The sequence below is a fragment of the Silene latifolia genome, chromosome Y (assembly GCF_048544455.1).
Source record: "Silene latifolia isolate original U9 population chromosome Y, ASM4854445v1, whole genome shotgun sequence".
In the NCBI taxonomy this organism is placed as follows: Eukaryota; Viridiplantae; Streptophyta; class Magnoliopsida; order Caryophyllales; family Caryophyllaceae; genus Silene; species Silene latifolia.
In genome coordinates, this window is record NC_133538.1 from 38,586,944 (window position 1) to 38,601,848 (window position 14,905).

Genomic DNA, 14,905 nt, shown 5'->3' on the forward strand with positions numbered 1-14,905 from the left:
GGGAAGTTCTTAAGGTCAAGATTGTAGAACCAAGCCTTTGGGTGTTCTCCCGAGATTGGGCGAAAATTTCGAGAGAGCATATCAAAGTACTCCCTTTAGTGCCAAGTACCCTTTATAGGCCTTAACATGGTGGACTGGATCTTCATGCCCTTGAAATTTGGGATGTCATGAGTACCATGTTCGTGGGCAACTTGTCTGAATCGGGGCATAGGCCCTAGCATTCTCATAGTGAATGTTCTTCCCCTGGGAGAGCTTCAAACGGTCCTCGATGAACTTGAACCGTTTCTCCAAATCGTCGAGGTGGGGTAGATGAAGAGGAATCTTCAACCAACTTAGACTCGATCACATCCATTCGGGTCATCATGAGGTTCACGGCCTCCGTGAGCTTGTTGATAGCATCTTCCATTGCTTGACGTCGGGTTTTGGGCGGCCTTTCTACAAGAAAACCCCGTACTGAGTCAATATTTAAAGTAAGAGCCCCTGCACACTTAAGGACACGACCCTAACTTGACTTGAACAAAGACTCGACTTGAGATTGACTAACCAAAGGTTCAACTCACGGTTTGATTTAGACATCGGTTCATTTTAGACTCGACAAAACGACATGACTCAAACTGTCATAACTCGATTCTAAACTGGACTTGGTGTGACTAAACCCGTGATTGGGCTAACATAGCCCCTGGGTTCGAGTGAAACGTCCATAAGGCCTAGCTTGGACGTTTTTTTGTGGACTATTCTAGACCAAAAGGTCGACCAACATGACTCAAAGCCCAAGAGGTGAGTTTGGGTGACCCAACAAGGTCGTGTTCTAGACTCTTGAAACAAACCCGGCCTAACACGGCCATGACCCGGACACGACTCGACGCATTTCATGCTTGGTTGAGGTTCGAGAAACATTTTGGATTGATTTTGAAAACGAATGATCGATTTGAAAAAAAGAGATTTGAAATGGACAGCATGCCGTCTATAAAAGCTTGCTTTGGGCCGAAATTCTAGTCCTATTTGGGCAGCATTCCGCGTTTTTAAAACCATGCTATTTTGAAAGTAAGTTGTTCAAAAGTTCGGTTTTGAAAAGGATATGGGAATTTTCGAAAAACAAGACTCGGGAAAACACATTGCACATTGTCATTCTCATGTTATAAGGATGTATGCTCCTAGACATCTCTAAGTCTCGGCAAGTCTTCTATAAGAAGGTCTATGCCCTCCATCCTTTTGCGGTCTTATAGAGCAAGGTGTCTTAAGGTAAAGTACCTAGAAGATCGTCCCCACCCTCAAGAACCACGCGAGGCGAAGTGGAAGCGAGCAATGTGCGCTTCCGGCATAGTGGGACGTCGCCCCCACGCATCACGAAGAAACGCTGGGACGGCCCGGGCAAGTCCTTAAGGGTTTATGTATGAATCGTAGCACTATGAGTAATGTTTTACTTTCCAACACTTTCTTTTCAAGTTTCACCTCGGAGGAAAAGACCCTAGAAACACAAAGTGTAACTAGTCCTCTTTTCCCAGTAGAGTCGCCAAATGTGGACAAGGCCCTCGGGAACTGCGTCCGCGGGATCCACATCTGGCATAATCGACTCGAGGTTCTTTCGAATCGAATTAAGACATATTAGAGTCGCCACCAAGTTTTTGGGAACTTGGAACCGTTCAAGTCAACTTTACACCTTTCATCGAAAAGCATAAAGCCAATCGACTATGAGTGATTAAAGATAAAGACTTGTACCCTATATCACTCGATTTGAATGACTCTCGTAATCCAATGGTATTTAGACGGATCCACAAACCATAGATCTTGAGTAAGGGGTGAGGGTACGTGTTGGGAAGCCCATAAGGACACCCAACCCCGCCCGTCGATAACGGCCTCTACTAAGTCAAGTGTCGGATTTCAAACAAGGTCATAGCTACGTACGATGTATGATATGCAAACGTTGTTTTAACCCTATCATGTGACAACAATTTCTATGTCGTTTTAGATGCAACTAAACTAACTTTGTCAAAGTTGTAATTTAGCATGTGGGTTGATTAATCTAGCAACATTCAAAGCAAACAAACAAGGCTTAAGGGGGAATGGGGGAGCCGTTGGGATCTACCTATTACAAACCAGGCATTTCATGCCGACACAACGATAAATAAATTACAACTCGATCTAATTACAATTGTTACATACAACTCAAAACACGACACAAAACACACGGCCATTGGGCCTTGAAAACCGTGCACATGAGGGTGGCCCACGACTCACATGACCCACGGTCCTTGGGTCACTCCTCGTAATGCGTGCTCGCGCTTAATCTCATCGAATTAGACATAAGGCTACGCACCAAAGCATGCATTAGCATAAACCGGACCATGTTGCTTTAAACAACATGCGGTTTACTACGCTCCTACAAGCATTGGGGAACAACCGTCTAACCAAACAAGACCAAGGTTTTTGAAGAGGTTTTGACTCAAAAGAAGAAAACTAACTCGAAAATTACAACTCGATAAACCAACGATAAATTACAAACAATGAAACAACGAGGAAACAAACGGTATAAAAACAAAACGAGAAAGGTAAATAAAACGGCCAACCCACGGCCCAAACCAACGGCCACCCTCACGGCCAAGACAAGGCCAACCTAGTTCCTAAGTTAGATTCATTGATTAGATCGAGTGATTGCGAAAAGGGATAGGAAACAAGTTAGAAATCGAGTTAAAAACGATGTCGATTGATTGTCGCGCAAGGGTACATTCACACGGCCTAAAGGATCTAATTAGGTCAAATTCGCTAATTAACTTAACTCATCGAGTGTCAATAAGAAGGTGCTAATCACGCACTCTTATACTAGCGAGAAATTAGGTGAAAGAGGGAGATGCATTCAATTAGTTACAGAATCGTCGATTGATTTTATAACTTACGTCGAAGCCACCTATCGTGTCTAATTAGGTTATTAAATTAAATTAAAGTCATCTAAATACGTCATAGGTTAACAATCAGAGGTTAAACTAACATGCAACGGGTCCTAGGGTCTGTCGATTTGGCCGAAACAAAAGGGGGTCGAAAACGAAGAACAAAGTTAGATAATTGTTTTATTTATGCCCTACTTTGAACACGAGGATATGTAAATGAGACGGGGGTGTACGACCGACAGATGTAGCGGTTTCTTTTCCCATCTCAAGTCAACGCGGGTGTTCATAGTGGTACATTAACTCATACTCGGACTAACTAGTTTCATAGTTAATTTAAAACGATCGATAAACAAGCGAAAAAAACAAACAAAAAAAGACAATAAAAAAGGCATAAAAAAACGAAATAAAAAGAGAAAAGAGAAGGGGATTTGATGCACCCTCAACCCACATGTATCGTTGACACCGTCTTGGGTCGTAATCGATGGTAGATTTTATCTCGAGAGGCCGTCGTCGACGAAGAACAAAGCAAACACGGGTTTTGGAAAGTTTCTGGACAGCGATTTTAAAACAGTGATATCTCCCTCGTTTCACGACGAAAATTCGATTCGAAAGATGTTTTGGAAACTAGAAAGAGAGGAGAACAAGGATCTTAAAGCAACCCCTGCTCGATTTGGGTTATTGGGCACGAAAAACGAGCACAAACAGAACTGGACAGACAAGAGTAAACCGCGAAAACAGAGTGTTATTTCACTCTGTTTTTCGAGGGATCTCGTGTACTCTCAAGGGCAATTTGGCTCGTAAATCTTTGTCTAATGTGTAGATGGATGTTATGTGGTTAATTAGGAACAAGAAACTCGAATTTTTATGGAGTTTTGATGGAGGAACGAATGGGTTTTTGAAGAGACACACAAACAGTTTCAGTTTGTGTGTCGGTTTTGTTTAGGGTTTTTGGAGGATGTTTAGGGTTTGTTTCTGAGGTTTAAAGCTTGTATGTGATGCTTGGATGTATGGAGGACTTAGAGGAATGAATGTATGGTGAAGGGGTGGTATTTATAGGGAGTTAAAGTAGGTTAAAAGAGAGGAGGAGGCAGTCGGGCTCAATCCCGTATGGCTGCTGTCCATCGGTTTTTGTGAGGGTTTGAGGGGGGTTTTCTTGGTGATTAAGCTAGGATAATATGGGTAGGATACTAGGGTATGGGTTAGGGTTAATGGGTACGGGTCTTGGTAGTGTTTGGAGCGGGTTTGGGCTCGTGAATTGACACGCAAAACAGGGGACTGCATTGGTGTTTTGCGGGCTGCTTGTGGCCTGTTTTGAACGAGAATTTGGGCTGCTTGTGAGGGGGTTCGAACAAGGGTGGATGGGTATTGGTCTAGGTGGGTTAGTGTACTCGAGATTCGTGCCAATTCGTAAAGGAAACGGGCTCAAAAACCGAGCTAAAATCGAGCTCAAAAACAAGTGTTCAAAACGAGTTTTCTTCGCTTTTCAAATCGATTTTTCAAATCAATTAATAAATTAAAACAAATGACTTTTCAAATCAAGTATTCTCATAAAATGATTTTTCAAATCAAATATTTATTTTATTTTCAATAAAATAAGCTTAAGAAAATAAATTCAAAATAAAGCTTTAATTTAAATATCATTTAAATTAAATGAATAATGAATCCACTTAAAAAACACATTAATTTCAAATATCATTTAAAATAACAAAATGAACTTACTAAAAACATTAATTTAAATATCATTTAAATTAACAGAATGAATTCACTAAAAAAACATTAATTTAAATATCATTTAAATTAATAAAATACTTTATCGACGACGCCCATTCTACCTCGTAAAACGAGCTCCAAATAATGACAATGACAACTAAAGAATACATGTGTCCTATCATCATCGGGTGTTTGTCGGGTTCTCTATAAATTCCAATATCGACGGATACGGGTATCTACATTAGGAATTAGGGTTCTCTTTCTAGCAAGAAAAAGGCTTTTCTCGGAGCATTTTGGGTGCAACGATTAGGAGAATATCGATCTCGATATTTGTTCTTAGGCCAAATTGCAAGGACTGAAGGTTTATTCTAATCTCTATTCTTTTGTTTATGCATTTCGTTTATGACTCGTAATTTCATATTTCATAATTTCGTTATAATCCGAATTTTCTTGATGAAATATACCGATATTTCTAATAATATTGTCGTCTTAGTAACCCGACACAGATCACTTTTACTTGGTGGACACTTCACTGTACATCATTGTGGTGGTCTCTGGAGCTCGTAGAGCGAACAAAGCCCCCAGTTGCATTGGGTCTAAAGTTTCTGACTTTACGGTTCTTAACTGAAGCGTACCTGCTTAAACTTGGACATATATCATAACATAAAGAACATCATGCAATCCCGAACTTTCGAAAATCACAGTTCAAACATGGAGGGGCTCAAAGCCCGAACTAAAACATTGGGTTTCTGACCCGGTTTGCTCGTGGAAAGGGACGTCGCCCGGAATTATTACTTTATTTTGAAAATGGGCTTCACCCGGAACATGTATTTGAAAATGGGCTTCACCCGGAATTGTTTGAAAAATGGGCTTCACCTGAAACATACATTTGAAAATGGGCTTCACCCGGAACATACATTTGAAAATGGGCTTTGCCCGAAGCTTGAGTTTCATTTTGAAGATGGGCTCCGCCCGGGATCATTTTATTTTGAAATTTCATAGGAAGACGATGGACAAATATGTTTCGAGTTTCTGACTCGGGGGGTCGACCCGTAAAACATAAAAAGACTGTAAGTGTATAGGTGTTTTTAATTTGAGAATGGACTCGATGGGGATAAAAAAATGTAGATTGGCCATTCTGTCCCGCGAAACATAAATAAAGCCCGTGACAACGAACTTTGGTGCGAAAATCAACACAAGTTGATGGGACAAGTGTGGAGGCACGTGTCCCGAGGCCCACGGCCAGTTGCTTGGGTGGCAAGTAGGAGCTTTCTTAAAGATCTGGAATTCTTCCCTTGCCACTTCCTATATAAGGAGATCATAATCGGAGAAAAATCATAACTTTTGCTAAGCATGAATTCTCTTCGAAAAACCCTGTCATCTTGGGCTTCTGATTTCAAAGGATTGGATTCTCAAATACTTATTGATACAGGACTGAAACAACTAGTCCCGTTAAGGCAGATCTTGCCCGAAACTGTCTTTCTTGACGAATTGTAACATTCCGTTTGATGTTATGAGTATCTTGATATTGGATTATCTAGTGGATGATATGTTACGGAGCTAGCAGCGTTTGTGATGGTAGTGTATGGAGTTAGTGTCGAGAGAGATATAATGTGGTTGATACGATATCTTGAGACATGTTGTGGCGGTAGGCGTGGTTGGTGGAGTTGGTGTTAAGAGTTCATGTTTCATAGGATGAGGTTTTGTTTTGAGTTCTTAGTTGCGTTGTTGTGTCTTAATCGCGTTGGTAGGTTTGTTTTTATGTATGAGTTGAACTTCGGGGACGAAGTTCTTTTTAAGGAGGTAAGACTGTAATACTACGGTTTTATGAGCCTATGGATACTCTATCGAGTGGGGCTTACTCTGTCGAGTAAGTATCTTTTGAGTTACAAAACAGGAGTCTGCCTGTAGGGTGCTCGATCGAGTAGCCTTGGCACTCGATCGAGTACGAGACTTACTCGATCGAGTAGCTCTGTTTACGGGTAATGTTTTGTCGGGTTTTGTTAATAATGCGAATTAGTATATATAACTTTCCGTCATCTTTCCTAAAAATTTTTATAAACCTAATACACTAAAAAAGGAGATTGCAAATTACGTTCTTCGCATTGTTCGCATTATTGGCAAATCCCGGGGATAGAGAGGTCGGATTTCGTTGTTCATTGCATCCTTGTGATCCTTACGTCAAGGGTAAGTCTTACGTACCATTTTTATAGCGTTTGGGTAGTTTTGGTTAAACCCTAATTTTGGGAATTGGGGATTTTATGGTTGTATTGTTGTGATAGTGATTGTATGATTATGTGTATAGGAGGAGGGTTCGTAGAAGAAAGGTTTTGAGACAGCTGCTAGATCGTCTGAGTTGTGATTGCTTTTCAGGTAGGGTTTTCCTACTCAGTATTAGTTACATGATGTGTCTGGTTATTGGGGTGTAGATTGTAATTGTTGATTGTTTCAGACGGTTGTGATATTGTATTGTTGATTGTTTCAGACGGTTATGATATTGTATTGTTGTAAGTTTCAGACGGTTGTTGAGGTTTTGTTGTGATTACTGTTTAACTGTCTGTGATCTTCGGGGTACGTCCCTGGCTGAGTGGAGTCACTTGCGGGAGTGGCTTCACGCCCTTGATTCACCTTCTGTGGAACCCGCCATGGAAGGGATGTGCACATTAAGGAACATGGGTTTATCGCTCGGATGAGATGATCGGGGTTTAGGGGGAACGGTTGCGGTCCCCCACTAGCGGTGTGGAGTATCTGTTGCAATGGGTACTCTGGCAGGGCTACACACTTTAGTGTGTAGTCAGTTGTGTGGAGATTGATTATGGAGATTGGGGTTTGATGTGGCAATTGAACTGTTTGGCATTTGTTTTATCGTGATTTGTATCGCGTAATTAGTACTGACCCCGTTTAAATGTTTTAAAAACCGTGGTGATCCATTTGGGGAAGGTGAGCAGATATTGAGCAAGTATGATATGACGCATGTGGGATAGCTGGGATGAGTCATCACTTGCAGTTAGAAGAGTCTTCCGTTGTGTCAGACGATGTCCTTTAGTTGTTCATTTTTATTAGTAGACAGTCTTGGTTTGGTTGTATTCCTTTTGACAGTTTTGGTTTGAGACATGTAATCACTTAAATTATATTTACTTTAAGTACGTTTCTTTATTGTCTTATGATTATCATTGCCTCCGGTAACCGAGATGGTAGCACTTCCATGCCTTAAGTGGTTCTGGTAAGGCACTTGGAGTACGGGGGTGTTACATGAATGCTTAAAATTCTTGGACCCTACCCATTATGTTTTTGCCTTCCCAGAAAGAGAGATTTGTCCCTTTCCTAAAGAAATTTCCATTCTAGGAAGTTGGAAGGTTGAGATAACTCCCGTTGTTTCTGACTTTCAGAGGGGATGGGCTAACAAGTACTGTGATTTCCTTGGTTTGTCACGGGATGAGGCCCGTGCCTTCGTTGACGGGGAACGAATAAACTTACTCGCTATTGCTCAGAAATTTGGTCGTGCTGATGACCCATTAATTCCCATGGCGTTCCGTCGTAGGGCTTTTGGATTGATCATACTTCATCTTTATGCTTTTGAAGGACATATTGAGGTGCCAACTTCTTACGGTAATGCGAAATTCATTTGGATTGTTGAACAAATGGAACAACGTAGGAGCCCGACTTGGCTCATCCTTGCTGAAATTATTGCTGGGTTAGATACTCGAAAGGCTAACCCAAACCTTGCTTATACTGGGTAAACTCGTCTTCTACAGGTATGTCTTTTTGCTCTTTTTTCTTTTTCTCTTTTTTCCTTTTTTCTTTTTTTTCTTCCTTTTTTTTATTTTTTTATTTTTTTGTTTTGTTTTCTTTTTCGTTTTTTTTTTCTTTTGCCCACCTCCTTTTTTTTCAGTGGGTTTTCACATCATTTCCTGTAGTTTGATTTGCTTTCGGTCTTCTACACAGATCTAGCTATGTGAGAGACTCGAGTTGGTTGATCCACCAAGGGTTCCGGGTGAATATGAAGTGAGAAGCTTCACTTCACGCCATCGTCAATTTCCAACTGGAAAGAAAGAGCATTTTTGGCGACAACGGCTTTCTGCCAATGCTGGGTTACATGTTAGATGGGCTCTGCCCTTGCTTCGCTTTACTGCAGTTACTGGTTTGTCTGAAATTGATAGAAACATACATCTGACTCTTTTAGGCTTGAAGTGGTCCACCCATATCTATCCGGACTGTGTTCTTCGACATGTCGGTCGTCGGCAACGGATTCCCGTTGTTGAGCCTGTTCGCGGCCAAGCTCAAGGAGTGACTCTCGTAAGGTGCAATTCATAGTTAGAGTCCTGGACTCGGAGGACTATTTGCCATAATTTTGAGTCATTTGCTTGTACTTGGCTGTCACCCTCTTATTTGCAGTGGACTATTGAACCTTCTTTTAAGGCCCGGAGAAAACTTTATGAGGATGAAGTTGTTGATTACAAATACCACAATCGAGGGGAGAAGAACCGTGAATTCTTTACTGGGACGGCCTCGATTTCATCTAAGCCCGAAACTGAGACTTACTTGACTCCTAGGACTGACTCTTTCACTACGCCAAATCGGACCATCAATAAAGAGCGTATCACAACGGTTTAATGCATTTTATAACGATACTTAGATTACAGTTTTCAAAATATTGGCGGAAACCTAGACCGCACTAATAAGAATAACGGTTTCCGTCGAAAACCGTTCTTATTATAATGTGAAAACGGTTGTATAACAAACCGTTATCAAAAACGTTGAACGATTTCCATAAACTCGTTATATAATCACCTTATCAACAGTTGTTAGACAACCGTTACCAGTTTAAGAAAACGGCATTTCTAAAACCGTTACTAAATTGACACTAGCAACAGTTTTTGATACCCGTTGTTATATTATAGCTACGGGTTTCTTGTAACCGTTATCATTTGCTATTATGATATAACGGTTCCTCTGTACCCGTTGTCATTTATCATTTACGGGTGAAAAATAACCGTTATATACTTTTTTCAATGTAAAATATTCAACCGATGCATGTATGATAAATAATGAACCGTTGCATGCATTGTTTTGTTTGACCATTATTTACTATCCGTCTATTATTATATCCACACATGCATACATATTTTCCTATAAATATATCACTTATAATGTGATCAATTAACCATATTCACCAATTCAACGTTCAATTAATCATAGCCTATAATTTAATTAAAAATATTACACTTCGATCACCATGTCGTCGTCGTCTTCTACACCCGCCGAATCACAATCAAATACGCGCTATGTCCATCCTATTACGTGTATTATACTCAACCTTCCAATCAAATATGATAAAAATGGTAAGGCTTTTTCGAGAAGTTTTACTTGGATGAGAGATATGCTTCGTCAAGGTGGTTATACGAACGTTAAAAAGGTCCACCCAGCTTGGACTAAAGTTCATGGTTTTCTTGGTTACGCAATGATCGAGTTTGAAGGTTTTGGGAAGAAGCTGGAATCTTTTCGTCAAGCGAGAAAACTCCAGGCAAGATACGAGGATCATGATGCTGGGAAGAAAAATTATTATACAGATGATGTGTTACAAGCACAACATTTATGGATTGCAACCGATTGTGACATTAATCTATTAAGAACATATCGGCACTATATTGACATTATGCCTCGTTCACGGGAGGCAGAACAAGTGCCTCTTAATAATCCACATATTGAATTCCCAATATTTATCGCAATCGCAGGGGAATTACAAGATGATTATGTTAATTATTATTATTATTACTATTATTATTATTATTATTATTATTATTATTATTATTATTATTATTATTATTATTATTATTATTATTATTATTCTAATTAATGGTTTTAAAACCGCACATCTTTTAATTTCTTGTTATGTATGTGTTTTTCTTGAATAATATATGCGTGGTAGTGTATTTTATTGTCTAATTATTTATTGCAAGTTACGTAGGTTTAAAAACTGACTTTAATTGACGGAATATAAAGTTCAGCGGTGCACTTAGTGATAATGACAATAATTAGGGGTACCACGTATGTTTTAAAAAGTATAGGGGTACCACGTAGAAAGTCAAAAAGTTAAGGGGTACCATGTAGAATATCCCTTAAATTAATTACCAACGATTCTGAAAAAACTTATAAATGTGACTATAAATGTTAAAGCATCCTTTACTAACATTCATTAATCAAATCACAATATTTCATCCCCATTACACAAATTTGAAACAACATGGCAATGAACCCTAATTTTATCAACACCGAAGAACGGCTTACACAAATGATTGAAGATGATGGGAAGGTTCTCGCCGGACTTCCTTCGGATCAACACCCATTAATCAAAGCATCCCTTGAACATCAACGGAATTATTGGATTAAGAGGCGTGAAGCAGTCCGGCTTGTCAACAAAGCCGCATCATCATCATCATCTTCATACCCTCATCGGCCTGTTACTCGCAACTTGGCTGCAGCCAGAGATATCTTGAGTTGTACTCTTCCAACCGTATCTCCACATGCAAGTCATGTCCTTGCATATATTCAATCTGTTATTGCAAAATATGAAGCCAATGACCCGGAAGTTAGCGGTATACCAGAGTGGCGTGATTGGTGGCAGGTTGAGAAGCGCTTTTTACGCTTAACTGGGGTTGTTCCGGCTTATTATACATCTTTTGATTTCTGATAATTGCTAATATGTATTTGGTCTAAAATTAAATGAAATGATCATTTTGAAAGTGTTGAGTTATGCTTGTTTGATTTGCTTCCATTTTTTGAACTCCATAGATCAGTGAGTAATCAAGATCCAGATTGCTGCTACGTAATACTCATCAACAACGGTTCACCTGTAACCGTTGTCAATTGGTTCATCAACAATGGTTCAGCTACAACCGTTGTAAATTGGTTCATTAACAACGATTAGCCTACAACTACAACCGTTGTAAATTTATTCATTAACAATGGTTCACCTACAACCATTGTCAATCGTGACGTTCTAACTTCAACGTGCACCGTTTATTAATTGTTTGACCATACGACTCAATATATTAAAAAAATAAAAAAATAAATTTAATATATGACGATATGACTCAATATTTTTTTATTTAACCAATGCACAGACGGTTCAGTTATTTTTTATTGAACCAACGTATAAATATTTTGAATTCATGGGTGTAGAGGGATCGTAAGTTGTCAGAAGAAGCAGAAAATAAAAGATTAAGGGACAATGTATGTTTATTAATTGCTCATTGGGTTGTATTTAGGAAACCAATTGAGGAAAGAAATTACATTGGGTTATGTATAATTTAGTCTTGAATTTCCATTTTCCCTCACTTGCTATCCCAGTTGCCTAATTGAGGAAAGAAGTGTGTACTAAATTAATACGGATTACCAAATATGGAAGATGCTTTTTTTTGCGAGAAAGACTTGACACAATGAAAGATAAATGATAACGGTTAGGCACCAACCGATGTAATATAATGAAAACAAATACGGGTTTATAATCAGCCGTGGTCATATTGCAAAATACAGAATACGGTTTCGCTTAACCCATGTTTACTAGTTTCAATAAAATATTCAAACAACACACATGCAAACCTTCTCCTCGCCCACTAAAAACACTCGAACACTGAGATTCCCTAGAACCACTACTATTCTCCGTCACCGTCGTCTTTGCAGTCGTCGTCGTCGCCATTGCCTGTCCCGTTGCCATCCCCGTCGCCGTCCCCTCCGTCATCGCCATACCTGAAGTAATAATAAACTCTACTCCTTCGTCTCATTAACTTAATGTCTTTGTTTTCTTAGTTGTGATATTATCCCCTAATTATCTTAGGTTTATTGTGTGTTAAACAACACCTATTATTTTAAGTATATTATGTGTTAAACAAATCTATATTTTTGGGTATACTGTGTGATCATTTATTTGAGACGGTGCTCCTGCTATGTCGACTTAATGCTTAAAGTTAGTAGTTTGTTAATTTCTGGTTTAGATATGGGTGGAAAGCGGAAAAGAAATGATGGGAAAAGGTCAAACGAACAAGATTCGGGTGATGAGAATAATTTGGAATCGGATACTGGGCGAAGGACCCATAGGGTTTCCCTAGATGCAATAAAAAGATGGATACCTAATAAACTTGAATGGGATCCATTAAAGGGGCTGCCAGATGGTGATTTTGCTGCAAATTTCGCGACTTGGATTGGTTATTGTGTAAGAGAGTATGTGTCTCTCGGTTTGCCGCGTATCAATCAGTTGAGTCAAGACAAGGAGGAAAAGATATGGGGGAGAATAAAGGTATGTATATACAATAATAAATGCAGTGAGATGAAATTATCTTAGTATTCGATATGTGCTATTAGCCGAAACTAACCAAATATGCTCACCATATATGTAGGCAGCTTACACTGTCCCCCAAGAACATGATGGTTACCTAAAAAGAAAGATAAGGGATTCCTTCAGAGCATGGAAGTTAAAGGTTGCTCAGAACCACTTGTTCGACAAGAAGACCAGTCAGATAAACAAGAAACCACCAAAGAAGAAGTATAAGTTTGTCAGCCAGCAAGATTGGATTAACTTTATTGCTTACAGGCAGTCTGACAAGTTTAAGGTAATTTATCTACGACTCATTGGGATCACTTTATTAGTAATCACTTAATAAGTAATGAAATATGCTTACGTTACTTGATACAATTCATTTTATGAAGACTATGAGTAGGCAGAATCAAGAGAACATTTCAAAGAAAGAGAGCGTCTTTCATGCTCCAGAGGTGGTTTTAGATTGATTAAGAAGAAGCTTGGAACTGTCAATCGTCACGACGATTGGGTGGCCGGTCACACTCCTAAGAATGGAAAGTTAGAAACTCCATATGATAAGGCCGTCAAAGAGAAAATTATAAGTTTGAATAAATGTGTCACTCCTACAACTGGTGGTCGGTTATATAATTGTGAATTTAAATAAAATTTAGTTGCTTAATGGTTTTATGTATATGTAGAGGATCTGTGAGAAGTAGGTAGAGGAAGGAAAATATAAGCCTGAAGGACGCGATGACATTCTTGCTAGGGAAATCGGAAAAGCAGAGCATCCAGCTCGTGTGAGAGGGGTATCGACGCATGTTGGTATCACTAAGTATTTTGGGAAAAATACTCGAAGGACAATGAGTGGTGATGATAGGGTATATAAATACTGTATTTTATTTAACATAATTTATTTATATATATATATTCTGAAATTATACTAATTTTAATCATATTCATTTCTACTACACAGCTACAAACAATGGCCAGGTTGATACTCAGAATGGTGGAAACGGGGGATAAGCCATCTGAAGAAGAGTTGGTTATGGTTCGGCAAGTCATAAAGGAAGCATGGGAGAAGAAGAAAAAAGCGGGCATGCGAAGTGAGAAAGACATGGTAAAGGATCAAGATGTGGGAGATGAAGAGGAAGCCATGAAGGCAGGGGAGAAGGACGTGGAGGTGGGAGCTGAAGACACATTCTTATCATCTCCAATTCCGGGTTTTGATGAGGTATTAGCTACTACAACTAGTTTATAATTGCTGTATATATACTAATTAATTAAATTTAATTTAATATTTAAATTAGTGCATGTATATATACTAATTAATTAAAAATGTGAATGTTGTTTGCAAGAAGCATTGTGTTCTTTACTACCAAAACTATACAGTGGCATCGGGCAGAATTGTTGATGCTAGGGGAGTTGAGGTTGAAGGTATTGCCCCCCGTGAGGGATGGAGGGAAGTGGAAGTGACCGAGTTATATCTGGAGAAGTATGGTATTCTAATAGTACCATGTAGTGAAAATTTGCTTTTGCAAGATATCGTGGGTTCTATTGTGCAATGGCCTGAAGAATTCATTACTGTTGACATCTTTGGGGTAGTTATGCTAAAGCGAACGCATTTTATATAATGAACGCCTTTAAATTTATTAGGGTAACCTTATCTAACACGAAGCCATTATGGCAGAAATTAGGACTAGTACGTCAACACCCAAAGTCACTGATTCGACTGCCTCTCCACCCAAAATTCAAGAGGTAGTGATAATTTGAAAAATAGATTGTGAGTTTTTCCTTTTTTTTGGTTATTTAAATTATATATGACATCTCGTGTAATGTATATATTTTATTTTCTAAATTGTAGTCCGGGGTTAAATCTACTCTTGATGCAAACAACGTTGGTGTTCCTCTTAAAGCTAAATATCAGACCGATGATTATAAGCAAAAATTGAGTACTCCAGCGTTCGTAGCTTTGCACCAGCTGGCTGAATAGATGCTAGCTGTCGGTGAAGTACTC